A 16,266-nucleotide genomic window follows, 5' to 3' on the forward strand; every position below is an offset into this window, starting at 1 on the left:
TTTCTTAAATTTATTTTTGGCTTCACTGAGTCTTCATTGCAGTGCGTGGGCTTTCTCTAGTTGCAGTGAGTGGGGGCTACTCTTCCTCGCAGTACTCGGGCTTCTCATTGTGGTGGTTTCTCTGTGGAGCATGGGCTCTAGAGCAAGGATTTCAATAGTTGTGGTACACGGGCTTAATTGCTCTGCAGAATGTGGGATCTTCCTGGACCAGGGATTGAATTTGTGTTCCCTGCATTGGTAGGCGGATCTTTAACCATTGGACCACCAGGGAAGTCCCTCAAACGAGTTACATTTACTGTGCACTTTACTTCTAATCTAATGCCGCTTCTGATCTTACAGGAGGTACCAGTCCATGGCCTGGAAGTTGGGGACCCCTGTTTTAGAGCACTTGTTTCATGCAGTCCAGTCTGAGCAAAAACAGCTTGGAGGCAGAACCATCCAGATACTTCAGCAAAGCTTCATGTGTTTGATTGTGGGGGTCTGGAGAGAGAGCTTCTCCAGTGATATTCACAGACCCCTCTCTACAGTTACCAGGCAAAGTCCTCTCAAACTCCCAGCCCCTGGGAAGATTATGGGGAGTGATAGCACACATGATAAGCACCACGCTGAAAGCATTACCCACACATGCACACATGATAGAAGCTCAACACTTTACCTCGCTTTCATTTATTCTGCAAGACAGCCCTATGAGAGGTAATACCGCCCCATCTTACAGAAGCAGATTGAGGACTGGGGAGCAACTAGGCGGCAAGACTGGGATTTGAGACCATATTGGACATTTGGAGAGTTTAGAGCTGCTCCTTGGCTTTGTGACAGCGGAGGGATGATTCAACCAGACCTGAAACCGGGCCCTTTGAGCAGAGGATCCTGAGGCAAGGCCCCTGGTTTGCCCTGCAGTGAGGATTGGAAGACGGATGAGAAGCATGTGGCCATTGGGTTGGAGGGATCGAGAAGGAGACTTTGGAAACCCTGCCCACTGAATAGTGGTGAGCAATTCCTGAATGGTCACTGGACTGAAGAGAAAAAGAATGGAATTCTCCCTTATGGCAATTCTGCCAAGGAAGAACTGCAAGCTGGAGATCCCTGGCTCCCCAGTCGGCTCAGTGGAGGCCTTCCCTACAGTCAGTGAGAATGCCTTCATGGCCCTCCAGGCTCCCTGCCTCTCTAGCCTCTGCACTCCAGTGTACTTTGTCTTCATACCCCAGCAGCGTTACCCAACACTGAGGGCATTACGTTTCTTCCTGTTGCCCTCATTAGTCTAGATGGAAGACAAAGGAGGAAACCAAAGCTGAGAGAAGGCAGACCTCTTTGACACCCCTAGGGCTGTGTTTAAAAAGAGCGAGAGATTCAAGCTTGATAAGATGTTTATGTAAGTTTGTGAAAATCCCACATGCACGCGTGCTAAGTCGCTTCAGTTGTGTCCGACTCTGCGACCCTTTGGACTATAGCCTGCCAGGCTCCTCTGTTGGCATTCTTGGGGATATAAATCAAATTATAAAAGAATCATTTGTTACGCTCACCACTTGGAGAATTTGAACAGGATAAAACAGGATGGTTTGTCTGCTCCACAATGTCTACGGCATTAGCTGGAAGACTGAAAGGTTGGGGGTGACTTGACAGCTAGGCACTGGAGTCTGAAGGCTTGGCAACTCACACGTCTGGCAGTTCAAGCTGGTTGTTGATTGGAACCTTACTTCTGTCAGCCAGAACACCTGCCTCAAACACCAGCAGCCAGGTCCCAAGGGCAGCATCTGAGAAGATCCAGATAGAGCTGTACTGCCTTCCCTAACGTGGTTTTAGAAGCCATAGTATCATGCCTGCCATATTCTGTTTGTCAAGGCAGTTATATGGGCCTACCTCACCCAATTTCAAGGGGAAATAGATTCTGCCTCTAGATAGAGGAGTAGCAAGGCTCTGGACCAGTATGTAAAACTGGAAATGTGGCCAGTTTGGGGAGTCACAATGCACAGAGTATCAGCCTTTTCAGAATCAGCAGACCCTTCTAGGGACAGGACAGGAGATTTCCAATACTGAGGTCATTCTGGGATTTTTGTTTTCTCCTCAGTCTTGGCACCACACTTCTTCCCTGCCCTGGTACCTCTTCACTGCTTTTTTTATCCATGCCACATAGCATGTGGGATTCGAACCTTTGCCCCCTCCGGTAGGAGCACAGAGTTCTAACCACTGGACAGCTGGGAATTCCCTTCAGTGCCTTTAACAAATGTTTTCTCCAGCTTTTCTAACTAGAAAAAGGGCTGGAACCATCCAACTCAGACCTCTTTTTCTGGGAAGGAGGCCCTGGGCAGTGCATTTAGAAGCTACACAATTAAAAGCCTATGTTAGGACTTTCCTGGCTGTCCAGTGGTCAAGAATCTGCCTTGCAATGCAAGGGATGAGGATTTGACCTCTGGTCAGGGAAATAAGATCCTCCATGCCGTGAAGCAACTAAGCCCATGCATCACAACTACTGAGCCCGCATGCTCTGGAGCCAGAGCATCACATCTAGGGTCTTTGCATAGCATGAAAGATCCCACATGACAAGGAAGGAAGATCCTGTGTGCCACAAATAAGACCCAATGCAGCCAAATAAAAATAAAACTCAGCCTGCATCAGAAAAAAGCCTACGTCTCCAAACATGCAGCATATTATTGTGCAGTGTGCAAACATTAAGCATTGTACACGTGAAGTTTTAGAAATACATGAGAAATAACAATGACTATAAACTGATTACGACTTTATAAAAAGTGTATGCATGTGGAGAAGCACAGGAATTGTGCATGAGGAGACGTGTTTGAAAATTCAAAGCAGTTTTGTATATTTTCTTATGAAGTTAAACGCTGATTCTCCCCCACCAACATTTTATCCTGAAAACTTTCAAACATACAGCTAAATTGAAAGAATTTACAGTGAACACCTGTATACCCACCACTTAGATTCTACAATTAACATTTTACTATGCTTAATTTTCATATATGTCTATTCCTCTATCCATTTTATTAATTCATGTTATTTTTGACACATTTCAAAGTTGTAGTCATTAGTTCAGTCGCTCAGTCATGTCTGACTCTCCGCGACCCCATGAATCATAGCACGCCAGGCCTCCCTGTCCATCACCAACTCCCGGAGTTCACTCAAACTCCTATCCACAGAGTCGGTGATGCCATCCAGCCATCTCGTTCTCTGTCGTCCCCTTCTCCTCCCGCCCCCAACCTTTCCTAGCATCAGACTCTTTTCCAGTGAGTCAACTTGTCGCGTGAGGTGGCCAAAGTATTGCAGTTTCAGCTTTAGCATCAGTCCTTCCAATGAACACCCAGGATTGATCTTTAGAATGGACTGGTTGGATCTCCTTGCAGTCCAAGGGACTCTCAAGAGTCTTCTCCAACACCACAATTCAATTCCCTCCAAATACTTCAGAATGCATTTTGTTAACTAGAGTTCATTATCTGTGCAATTTTTTTCTTTTCAGACTAAAAATATATCGTTTTCATCTCATAAATGTATATTTGCTGAGTTTTGACAAATCTATACACTTATGAATGGTTGTGGGGGGCGTCGTCAGCACACTGTTTGGCATGTGGAATCTTAGTTCCTTCAGCAGGGATCAAACCCACGCTCCCTTCCAGGGAAGTCTCTAAATAGTGATTTTTTCATTTAAAAAAAAACTAGTTCATGCCTCACCTGCAATACAAAAATAACTCGGACTCGTTTTTCAAATCTTGGTTTCTTAACTGTGCTTAGTGTAAAAATGCCTCCTCTACCCTGAGCAGTTTGAACCGCAGGCCTGGGCCTGACTCACAAGAAGAGTCATCTTGGCCAATGGATGGAACTAGAATTGAGCCTTGGACCAGGATTTGGGGCCTGAGGGTAGTGAATCTGGAAACATTTCTACTGCTTTAGGATATCAATGGCAGTCCTGAAGTGGAAATTGGGGCAAAGGCTCCTGTAAGCCACCTTCTCAGGGTGAGGGGGCTGCAGTTTCTTTAGGTACTGAGCTCCAGCAAATGATCCTTAGGAATAGAACAGTGAATGGCCTGGTAAGTCCCTAGGCTCTCATTTACTTCAACTTTCTGTCATACTGTCTTGCTTTATTTTCATTACTCCATTTAGGAAATTTTCTTGTGCACTTGTTTATTGTCTGTCTCCCCATCTAGATTGTAAGTTCCTAAGAGCAGAGACCTTTGCTATCTTACTCCCCTGCTGTGTCCAGCACACCGTCAGCACTCAGAAGTATTTGTTGAGAGAATGATTAATTGTTCCATTGACTAGATGGGGAAAGGAGGCCATGAGAGGAGTAGTGACTTGCTTGGGGAAACAGGAATCCTTTACTCCCGCCCTCCAGCTCTCCTTCTAGTCCAGTCCTCCTCTCATGAAACCTGTGACTTCTGGGGCACCTGTGTGGTGACTCACAAGTGCCTGCCACTAGGTGTGTGCTCCTGTGGGCTGGGATTAAATCAGTATCTGGAGCAGAAGGCTGCCTCCCTGCCCTCTCTCAGTTCTTCTCTTCTCTTTGAAGATAGCCCTTTGCCTTGTGATGATGGGGGGAGCTGTGGATACCCTTAGCATCAGGTAGGATGGGGAATATGGACAGGTCTCCGCAGCTGGGCAGCTGAGGATAGGACTCTGTCCTCTCTCATTGAAAATAGGGTATGTGTGGTCACCAAACTGAAATTTCCTTCTCAGGGTCTCCAGGATGGAATATGCAAGGCTCCTTGGTGTGAGGTCCTGTCACTTCTGCACACACCCCACACATGCTCTGACCCCACTGCAGCTGTCTCCTGGAGAGAAGGAACTGCATTTCCTAAGAATGGGCTACTTGCCAAGCCCTACATGCCTGTAATTCATGCAGCCTTGGGAGGTTCCCGGAGGAGTAGCAGAGGGGGACTCAGGTCAAGCAGCCAGTGGCAGGGCTTGAACTTCAGGGCTCACCCACAGCATTTTCCCAAGCGTGGTCAGATTGGGTGGGGATCTTTCAGATGATCCCAAGGATGAATGCTTTTTATTATAATAGCTATTTATTTCCATATAGATTAGGAAATATAAGTAGCACATCAAAGCCTTTTATGAGACTGTCCAGGTGTCTCCAGCACTCAATCATTATTTTTCCCAAGTTCAGGCTTTTTCACTTTTGCGTTCAGTTTGTGGATAGAGTGAGTTTTTCTACTTCCTGGGTAACTGATCGGTTGGTGTATAGAAGGTCCTGCCCTCATTGGCTGGCCTTAGGCTCTAACAGGCGGAGAAGGCAATGGCACCCCACTCCAGTAGTCTTGCCTGGAAAATCCCATGAGTGGAGCAGCCTGGTGGGCTGCAGTCCATGGGGTCGAGAAGAGTCGGACATGACTGAGAGACTTCACTTTCACTTTTCACTTTCATGCATTGGAGAAGGAAATGGCAACCCACTCCAGTGTTCTTGCCTGGAGAATCCCAGGGATGGTGGAGCCTGGTGGGCTGCCCTCTATGGGGTCGCACAGAGTTGGACACAACTGAAGCGACTTAGCAGCAGCAGCAGCAGGCTCTAACAGGAGAGACTTGGTGTGTGGGTCTTTCCGCTGTAGGATCTGTCCCTCAGAGACGTCTAGGATTCAGTCATTTCACACTTCTGGGTCAGCCCCGCTGAGAGGTAGTGGGAGATACACCTCCCTCTCAAGGAGGGACTTTCCAGTGATAGAGGGGATGCCTCGAAGGAGGCCCGCTGCACCCCGTATTCCCAGGCCGTGGCTCTGGTCAGCACACACTGATTCTACAAATATGGGTAGCGGGGTGCATACAGTCCCAAGTTGACGCCCCAACTGCTGGCGGTGGTACGAACTTTAGGTGCTAGAAGCACCAGCCCTGTGGAAATGGCAGCTCATGTGGGCTCCTTCTCCTTTGCTGAAATGTCCCCTCCAAGAAAAAGCATTACTACCAGGAACAGACCCTTCCCCTTGGGAGCGCTGAACGTGCGACTCTGCCCAGCCACGGATGGGAGAGGGAGGCTGGCCGCCGCTCACCCCTGGCAGCTCAGGCTGCGAGTCAGCAATGAAGGGTCTCCCAGCAAGCTGTGCTTGCACACTGCTGAGCAGCGTCTCCCGCCTACGGACTTATGGTCACTCCTGAGCCGGTCCGGCTGCGTCCAAGGGACCCTGCCTGAGGACTACAATCTGGGGTGTCTTACTAGCCACCCACCACGACTGTGTAATCGGCCTTCAGCGATTCCTTAAGTCCTGCCTGGGAAGCCACTTGCCGGGCATACCCACGGATGGCTTTGAGGTGCTCATGAGCGGCGGGGAGCGCTGGGGAGGAGGTCTGCGCCTCCCGCCAGGTCCCAGTCCTCGACCCCAGGGGGAGACGCGTCTCCAGGTCCGCTTGGAGCTTTGAGACTCTGCATCCCGGCCAGACCTGTCGCAAACACCCTCCGGAGAGCACCGTGTGTAGTGTTTCTACCCAGCTCGACGCGAGTCAGTCAGGCCTGGATACGCGCATCTGGAAAGCCGCGGAGATTTCCCTTGGGCTCGGGTGGGGATGGAGTGGGCTGACTTTTGTTAAGATGACAGCCACGGTGCTAGGCGTCTTCCAGGGGCTATGCACGTTCACCACCTTCAACACCGAGAGCCTCTGTCTTTTAAATACATTGCACAATTAAAAAAGCGGAGGGAGGGGGAGTTCTAGGGAACCCGAACCCGTTTGGAGAGAGTGGAAAGAAGATTTTTGAGCTCCAGGTCGCCCCGATCGCTACACACTGGTGTAACTTGTGTTTGGTCTCAGTTTTCGCATCTGTAAACTGGGAAGAAGACCTACGTCCAGGTGGGACCGTAGAGAAACGGAAGGTGTTGGTGCACAGTCGGCCGGTGCTCCCAGGGTCCTGTTTCCTCCAGGATTGGACCGCGGTGGGGGGACCGCCTCCCCGGCGGTCAGTGAGACGGTGAGACAGAGTGACCCTGGTCTGCGCCCCAGGCCCACAAGGAGTGAGGGTTCGGAGGCGCGTAAGGGCGGGGCCACGCGGGCCAGGGGAACGCCCGTTCGATCTGGGCCAACCAGCGCCCGTCTCTGAACCGCCAATGAGGAAGCTCCTTACAGCCAAGGCCGGCTCGGGAGCGAGGCTGCGGCGAGTGCGGCGCTGACAGAGACGCGCGCGCGCGACCCAGCTCGGACCCCGGACCGCCGCCACCATCGCCGCCGCCTGCCCAGTTAATCCTCAGCCGCTTCTCCTCGCCATGGAGGCGAGGCCGCCACCGCCGCCGCGGGGTTCCGAGCCGCGGGCCGGGCGGTGGCCCTGAGGGCGTGTGGCGGGCCGAGACGCCGTCGCGGCACCGAGGCGGAGCCGCAGTCCTCGACCCCAGCGGTCCCGCCCAACGCTGGACTCGGTGAGTGTTCACGGCCGCCGCCGCCCCGACGGGCTCCGGAGGTGGGGCGGCGGTTCCCGGGCGCGGGTGGGAGGGGGTCCCCGGCCTGAGCCCAAATCCCTCTTTTCCGGGCAGGATCCATCCGGCTTCTCCAGGGATTCCACATCCTTGCGCTGTCCGTGGGGCTGGGGCGGGGGAGGGGGAGAGTCCCCGGAAACGCGCCGGCCCAGGCGCCGACCCCTCTCCACAGCCCGGGAACTTTCGTGCATCCTCCTGGGGCCGGGTCGCTGCCATAGTTCATTCTGAAAGAAGAAATTTGGACAGTGAGAACAGAATTTGCTCAGGTCCATTTAATGGGAAGAAAGAGGACAACTCCTGGCATGAGAAAATTTGCTCTTGCAGTGACCAACTTTTCTTTCCCCGGTCCCTCTCTTTTCTGTCCACTCCCTGCAGTTGAGGCTGCTAAAGAAGGAAAACGGGCTCAGAGCTGCCCGGAATTCAAAATGAGCCAATTGGGAATGCATGCCCCCTCCTTTTTACTTTGGTGAATAACACAAAGAATATCGTTTCTTGAAAAATTAGTTCCTAATTGTATTTCCTTTAGATAAAAATAATAATGGCAGAGCTGAGCCCAGTGTTGAGCTTTTCTTTTTTTTCTTTTTTTGAGGTCAGTGAATGATGTTTGTAAGACAGGAAAAGAATAATATTCAAAATCTCTCTAGGAGGGTGAATGCCTTTAGAAGCCTTTGCTCAGGGATCCCTGCTTTAGAACCAGTCACATCTCCAGAAAGATCTCTTGCCACCTGCTTGCTGTTAGGCAACTCTAGAACCAGAAGATGGTAGGCGAGGAGAGGACTGATGGTGAAAGATGGATGAGCATCATGTCCTACTGTTTGTGACCCCATGGACTGTAGCCTGCCAGATTCCTCTGTCTGTGAAATTCTCCAGGCAGTAATGTTAGGGTAGGAGCCATTCCCTTTTCCAGGGGATCATCCCAACCCAGGGATAAAACCCAAGGATCGAACCCAGGTCTCTTGCTTTTGCAGGCAGATTCTTTACTGTCTGAGCCACTAGGGAAGCCCCTGGCCTGGCCACTCCTTTACAAAACACAGATCTGATGCTATCACTTGTTTACTTAAAACTCCCTTGCTTTCCTTTTGCCATAGGATGAATGAAGCCCCAAATGCCTTAACAAGTCATACAAGGCCCTTGAGAGCCTTACTTACTCTTTTATTTTTAGATTAATCCTTCAGTTCTCCTTCCCTTCATCCCCTTCTCTGTTCATTCAGAATTGCTTGCCTGCCTCTTTTCATATTTGGATGCTTTTACTTGCTCTTTCTTCCCCACCTTTACCTGCTGAGCTCCACCTCTTTCTTTAAAGCCCTTTTCAGTTGAGAGGCTTGATGAAGGTAGGAGCTGTGTCTTGTTTAGCTGTTCATCTCCCATGTTGAGAGCTTCTTCCTCCCAGTTGTCTTATAGGTCCTGTCCCATCTCTTCCCCTTATGTTTACTTCCAGGTACCCACTTCCTGAGAGAATCTTTCTTGAGTGTTTCCTGCTTGGCGTGCAGCCAGGCAGATGGTATGTTGAAGCCAGGACTTTTAGTACCTTGATTCCCCATCTACCCATGTCCGTCCCATCCAGCCCCATAAGTAATTAGCAGGTAGGAACTGACAGGTCTCATATCCCACTGGCCTTCAATCTGCTCCACTGTCCCTGAAATACCAAAAGCCCCACAGTCTCTTTTTCACCTTTGCCTATCTGAAATACCCTGGCTAACGTATGCTCTGAGGCAGAGTGCTATCTAGGAGGTTGTTCACTGGGTACTTTTTAGATGCTGATTTACCATCTAGGTGAAATCCAGAACCAGAAAAACCAATTTTCTGACTGAACTACATTCATGGCATTCTGTTTGCCAGAAGAAGTGTTTGGGATACAGAATAAAAGTGAAGAAGTCACATCTTTACCTTTGAGGGGCTCACAGCTTAAAGCAGGGCAGGTGGATACAAATACTTGTCACGGATACTGTGAGGGTGTGATAATACCTTTTATTTGCCTTGTGTTAGGCTAGATAATAAATGCTTTCCATGAATTATCTTGCTTACTCCTTTCTACCCTCTAATGGTGGCTAATTCCTACTGGACAAGGGTGGAAACTGAGCCCATACAATATGCTGATGAGGGGATAATCATTATCTGAATCTTGGCAGTCTAGTTCCAGAGTATCTACCTGGCTGTAAAGACAGCATTCCTTCTCTGGGTGGCCTGAGAAAACTTGACTGGGAGGAGGCCTTGGGTCATGAGGATGGATAGGAGTTTACGTGTGGTGGACAGAATACGGGAAAGAGGGAACAGCACATACAGGCTTGGAGGTGGAAGGAATCCGTTGCCCTTGGGGAACAGGAGAGATTGGGTAGAGAGAAGGGTGGGAGATGAGATTAGGTCAGCTTGAAGGGCTGTGAGTGCTGTGTTTAAGTTTGGGTGTGCATGCTCAGCTGTGTCCAACTCTTTGCAACCATCAGGCTTCTCTGTTTATGGAATTTTCCAGGCAAGAATATTGGAGTGGGATATCATTTCCTACTCCAAAGGATCTTCCTGACCCAGGGATTGAACCCACATCTCCTGCATTAGCAGGCGGGTTCTTTACCATTGAGCCACCTGGGAAGCCCCAAAATTTGGGCAGTGGAGACTTTAAAGGAGGATTTTAGAGGCGGTCAGGGACTTGGGCAAACCAGGCTTTGAAAAAGTCACTCGGGGGCAATGTGGGGACAGATGCTTATGCCCTTCCAATTCAAGAGGCAGTGGCCAGGCTGCACAGAGGGCGAATCATGGCCTCTTAAACCCAGAGTGAGGTCCAAAGAGAATACTGCGGAGTTTTGAGAAAAAGATAATACTTAGAAAAATTTCAGCTGTTTGAAAGTATGTAATAGAGAAATATCTTCTACCTGACCTCCCCAGAGATGGTTAAAGTTTAGAGTGCGTGCTAAGTTGCTTCAGTCATGCTTGACTCTTTGCGAACCTGTGGACTAGCCCACTAGACTCCTTTGACCATGGGATTCTCCAGGCAAGAATACTGGAGTGGGTTGCTGTGTCCCCCTCCAGGGGATCTTCCCGACCCAGGGATTGAACCTACGACTCCTGCCTTGCAGGTAGATTCTTAACCTCTGAGCCACCAGGGAAGCCCATTGTGCTTATTTATCCTCTCTCTAAAGATGTGAATGGAACTCAAATGAATCTTTATCAGGGTATATATCAGGATAGCCTGGGATGCTTTTCCACATGCTTTCCCTCACCTAACCTTCTCCCCCCATTTGATTTTATCCTGTTTCTTTCAATTTGCAGAGGGAGACATTGAGTCTCAGAAGGATAGAGTGACTTGTGTAAGATGGTGGGTGGTGGTGGTTTTTTTAAGCAGCCCTGTTATTTGTATTTGCCCAGCATCTTTCATTGGAAGTTCTCAGAGTTGATTTGTAAACATTACTGCATTGTTTTTCTCCACCTTCTTGTGGAAAAAATGAGGTCCATCCAGTGAAGCTTAAGTTTTAAGCAAGGATTTGGCCAAACGTAGAGCTTTGTCTTTTTACTTCTTAACAAATGCCAAATCCGAAGAAATTTTTTTAGTGACTCTGAATACAACGAAAGTAGCAATATTGTAACACTAGCAATATAATTGAGCAACAAACCCATAAATAACCCAACATTAAAATTTATTTTAATATATTCTGTATAGAAAAGAGAATCCATTAAATATGAAATTTTATGTACTTTAAATTCACATCTGTTTGTGTCATTGTATAGACATAGATTTTTTTTTATAGTTATTACCTTTTATCTGTATTTGGTAGGTAAAGTACATGCAGAATATGATTTTTATATTTTTTGTAATTTATTGATTTTTATTTTTGACTATTCTAGGTCTTTGTTGCTGAGTGTGGTCTTTCTCTAGTTGCAGAAAGTGGGGGCTGCTCTCTAGTTGCAGTGCACAAGCTTCCCGTAGTGGTTGCAGAGCATGGCTGTAGGGCGCGAGAGCTCAGTAGTTGCAACGGATTCTTAACCACTGGACCACCAGGGAAGCCCTGATTTTTGTATTTTTGAATACCATCAAACATTTTATCTTCACTCATTTTGTTTATTATTTAAAATCACAAAATAGCAGTCTGTGCATTGATAACTGTAGTTGGTACAATCGTTTTTATTTTCCTTTTTTCTCTCCTTTTTACTATTATAAATGGTACTTCTGAGCACCCCTGAAACACTTCTTTTGGATTATTTTCTTGGATTCTTTCCCTAAAATGGGTTCACTGTATCAGAATATGATTTCATTGCCGAATTGGTGTCTAGAAAGGTTGAACTAGTTTACAGCACTATTAACAATTTATGTGGCTCTGTATCCTTACAGTATAACCAGTGCTGTTAAATGTAACCTAAAAATCAGTTTTGCTAATTAAAAAAAAATGTAATAGTACTTTGAATTAGGTTTAATGTATGTTTCTTCAGAAAAACTTTAGAAAACTAAATGAGCTACTAAATGAGCTTTATTAGCTCATTTATATTTTGAATTAGCTATTGTGCTGTGATATATATCATATCCAAGAGTTATGTAGCTAAAGCCAACTTATTTTTGAAGGACATAGTTTATGACAGAAATATTGAGGAAATTTAGTATAAGATCATATTAGTATGAAATAGAAGACTGGGTGCTATTCAGTAGAAAATATCCAACATTGTGCTGTGAGTTAGGGATACCTCAGAGTAATATGGATGTGTTTCACCTGCTAGCAAGGTAATGCTCAAAATCCTTCAAACTAGGCTTCAACAGTATGTGAATCAAGAACTTCTATATGTATAAGCTGGATTTAGAAAAGGCAGAGGAACCAGAGATCAAATTTCCCACATCCATTGGATCATAGAAAAGGCAAGAGAATTCCAGGAAAACATCTACTTCTGCTTCATTGACTACACTAAAGCCCTTGTTGATCACAACAAACTGTAGAAAATTCTTAAGGAGATGGGAATACCAGACCATCTTACCTGCCTCCTGAGAAACCTGTATGCAGGTCAAGAAGCAACAGTTAGAACTGGACATGGAACAATGAACTGCTTCAAAATTGGGAAAGGTGTATGTCAAGGCTGTATATTGTCACCCTTGTTATTTAACTTATATGTAGAGTACATCATGAGAAGTGCCAAACTGGATGAATCACAAGCTGGAATCAAGATTGTCAGGAGAAATATCTATAACCTCAGATATGCAGATGACACTACCCTTACGGCAGAAAGTGAAGAGGAACTAAAGAGCCTCTGGATGGGGGTGAAAGAGAAGAGTAAAAAAGTTGGCTTAAAACTCAACATTCAAAACACTAAGATCATGGTATCCTATCCTGTCACTTCATGGCAAATAAGATGGGGAAACAATGGAAACAGTGGCAGACTATTTTCTTGAGCTCCAAAATCACTGCAGACAGTGACTGCAGCTGTGAAATTAAAAGACGCTTACTCCTTGAAAGGGAAGGTATGATACACCTAGACAGCATATTAAAGAGCAGAGACACCACTTTACTGACAAAGGTCCGTCTAGTCAAAGCTGTGGTTTTTTCAGTAGTCATATGGATGTGAGAGTTGGACCATAAAGAAGGCTGAGCGCTGAAGAATTGATGCTTTTGAACTGTGGTGTTAGAGAAGACTCCTGAGAGTCCCTTGGACAGCAAGGAGATCAAACCAGTCAATCCTAAAGGAAATCAGTCCTGAATATTAATTGGAAGGACTGATGCTGAAGCTGAGGTGGCAGTCCTTTGGCCACCTGATGTGAAGAGCTGACTCACTGGAGAAGATCCTGATGCTGGGAAAGATTGGGGGCAGGAGGAGAAGGGGGTGACAAAGGATCAGATGAATGGGTGGCATCATAGACTCAGTGGACATGAGTTTGAGGAAACTCCGGGAGATCGTGAAGGACAGGGAAGCCTGGTGTGCTGCAGTCCGTGGGGTTGCTGAGTTGGATACAACTGAGTGACCCAACAACAACAACCTGAATGTGATGTCTATCCTATGGACTAATTCAGTAGACAGACATTAATTACCTTATGGTAATTACAGATACGATCAGAGAGGAAGAATAGGATGTCTTGGGAGAGCCAGAGAAGTTCAGCAGGTAAACAACACTTGCAGATGAAACAACACAAAATCCTGAGCTAGGAAGGGGGTTGATACCTTAGGTACCTAACTTGAGAGTTCACATGAACCATCTTAGGGGTCTTGTTCAAATACCAAGTCTTGATTCAGCAGGTCTGAGGTGGGACTTGGGCTTCTCTGGTGGCTCAGTGGTAAAGAATTTGCCTGCCAGTGCAGGAGACGTGGGTTAGATCCCTGGGTGGGGAGGATACTCTGGAAAAGGAAATGGCAACCCTCTCCACTATCCTTGTCTGGAAAATCCCATGGACAGAGGAGCCTGGCAGCTACAGTCAATGGCCTCGCAAAGTTGGAAATGACTTAGCAGCTAAGCAACAAGGTGGGACTTGGGGTTCTGCATTACTAAGTGGCTCCCTGGTGAGGACGATGCTGGTGGTGGGTGGACCATACTTGAGTAGCAAAGCCTAATTAAGAGCTTGGTTAGCATCAAAAGCCGACTGACCATGGTGAGTAGTAGGAGGTAGTTCTCTATCCTGGCTGCACTTTGAGTTTACCTGGGGAACTTAAACAATCAGGGATGCAGATAGCCCACCCCCAGGAATTTTTATTACATAATAGTTTTGGCTAAGGGACTGAAAGAGTGTATATACATATATTTTTTTAACTCCCTGGGTGATTCTAATATGCAGCCAGAGTTGAGAACCATTGGATTAGAGAGAGGCAGGGACCAGAGTTCAAGGCCCTGTATGCCATGTAAGGATTTTGGACTTGATCCTTAAGGCAGAGCTTAGCCTTTGAGAGATTTCAAAGAGGAGTGAAATGATCTGATTTGCAGTTGTGAAAAGTTCACGATGGCTGCAGTCCAGAGCAGTAGTTTTCAGAGTGAGGTAGATAAGATGCTGGGATGCTGAATTTTTAATTATTTTTATCTAAAAATTAATAAAATATTACATTAGAGTCTGTCACTGGCATCTTCTTATGTCTATAGGTCAAACAACGTTAACATGTTAACTGCAGAACTTTAGATGTCCAGAAGTAAGAGAAGGGAGTTCTGCAGTGATCAAGCAGAGCTGTATAATACATTAATAACAGTTTATATTATCAAGTTTTATTAAACTGACTTTCACAATATGAACAAGTGGCTTAAAATGATCCCTGCCAAGAAACCAGTGATTGAAGAAAATATTAGTAATGCAAGCACAAGAAAACAAGCAAAATGGCACAGTTGACCTTTGTCTCGCTCTTATTATGAAGTCTTAGTGAGCTAATAAATCAGCTTGTATTACATTGGAAAGTATGAAGAACCCTATGGATTTACATCCTCTGTTATTATAAGAATCTTGCTTTAAGATTGTGTAGAATCTGAGATATAAAATAATAAAATATGAGGCCATTGCTAGTACCAAGCCATTTGAAAACTAAGCATCTGGAGCATAAAGAGAAGCTCTGCATTTTCTTTCTCCTAATGATTTTTTTTTTTTTAATTTATTTACTTTTTGGCTGTGTTGGTTGTTTGTTGTTGCGCTGGGATTAGTTGGCTGGGCGGGTGGGTTTGGGAGCAGGTGGGAGGTAGTTTTCATTGAGGTGCCCTGGCTTCTCATTGCAGTGGCTTCTCTTGTTGCAGAACATGGACTCCAGAGAATAGGCTCAGTAGTTGGAATGCACAGGCTTAGTTGCCCCACAGCATGTGAAATCTTTCTGGACCAGGGATCATATCCCCTGCATTGGCAGGTAGATTCTTAACCACTGTACCACCGGGGAAGTCCTCCCTCTATGATGTTTAAAGTCACTGGCTGGATAGTTCCCTGGCCGTCCAGTAGTTTGGACTCCATGCCTTCACTGCCCCGGCCCAGGTTCAATCCTGGGGGGTACTAGTTCCTACAAGGCCTGGCAGTGCAGCCAGAAAGAAAAGAAAGACATAGGCTATTCAATCAGATGCTGTAAATAATTTTACTAACCTAGTGATGAAAGTATCTATATTAGGGTTTTCTGTTCTTAGAAACAACAGAAGGGCACATACCATTGGCAGGTCTTCCTGTCTGCACTGGCGCCTCCCCCCCCCCAAAAAAAATGCTGATATTGTATGTGGAAAATATGTCAAGAAACTGAAATGTATTCCTTCTAACTCTTGTAAGATGCATAGAAAATATTGCTGAAGATTTAAACAAGCAATATTACAACAAATTTTTCAGTGTGGGAAGTTTGCTACATGGTTTTAAAAGTATAGAAGCTTGTAGCATGTCTTAGTATTTGCTAGATTCTCTTTATTGAAAGAAATCCAAAAAAAGTCACTTCTTTTGTGGGCTACTGGAGGAACATTATACTGGAGAAGACATTCTAAGAATAAATGACTGCCTTCATAACATTGCTGTATGGAATAATTGTTTAATGTCTTTCTTAGAAGTGTGCTATGGGATAATGTTTTCCTTGTAATTAAGAGAAAGCTTTATTGTGATATAATTTATATATTATAAACTTCACCCTTTTAAAGTGTACAGTTCGGTTCAGTGATTTTTAGTATATTTGTGGAGTTGTGCAAACCCTCACCATTGTCTAATTTCAGAACATTTTCATCACATCAAGGAGAAGTCCTGCAGCCATTACCTTCACTCCCCATTCCACCCTCCCTCCAGCCCCTGGCAGCCCCTAGTCTTTCTGTATTTGTGAATTTGCCTCTTCTATACAGTTTTATAAATTGAGTCATATAAAATGTAGTTTTCGTTGACTGACTTCTTTCAATTAGCATAATGTTTTGAAGGGGAGTTCATTCATGTTGTAGCATATATCAGTACTTCATTCCTTTTTATAGTTGAATAATATAATC

The 16,266-nt window shown here is 46.0% G+C and overlaps 1 protein-coding gene across 3 annotated transcripts in view; it reads left to right on the forward strand.

Annotated features, from left to right (window-relative positions):
- Nucleotides 1-7,052: 7,052 nt before the first annotated feature.
- The window catches only part of PTPRA (protein tyrosine phosphatase receptor type A), a 169,524-nt gene continuing 160,310 nt past the window's right edge, over nucleotides 7,053-16,266 (forward strand). For all 3 annotated transcript variants that reach the window (XM_055432645.2, XM_055432660.2, XM_055432669.2), the window contains exon 1: nucleotides 7,053-7,340. The gene's annotated coding sequence lies outside the window, so the exon portion shown is untranslated. The remainder of the gene's footprint in view (nucleotides 7,341-16,266) is intronic.

Source organism: Moschus berezovskii, chromosome 15, assembly GCF_049115385.1.
Source record: "Moschus berezovskii isolate FMDL1 chromosome 15, NW_MosBer_1.0, whole genome shotgun sequence".
NCBI classification, from domain to species: domain Eukaryota; kingdom Metazoa; phylum Chordata; class Mammalia; order Artiodactyla; family Moschidae; genus Moschus; species Moschus berezovskii.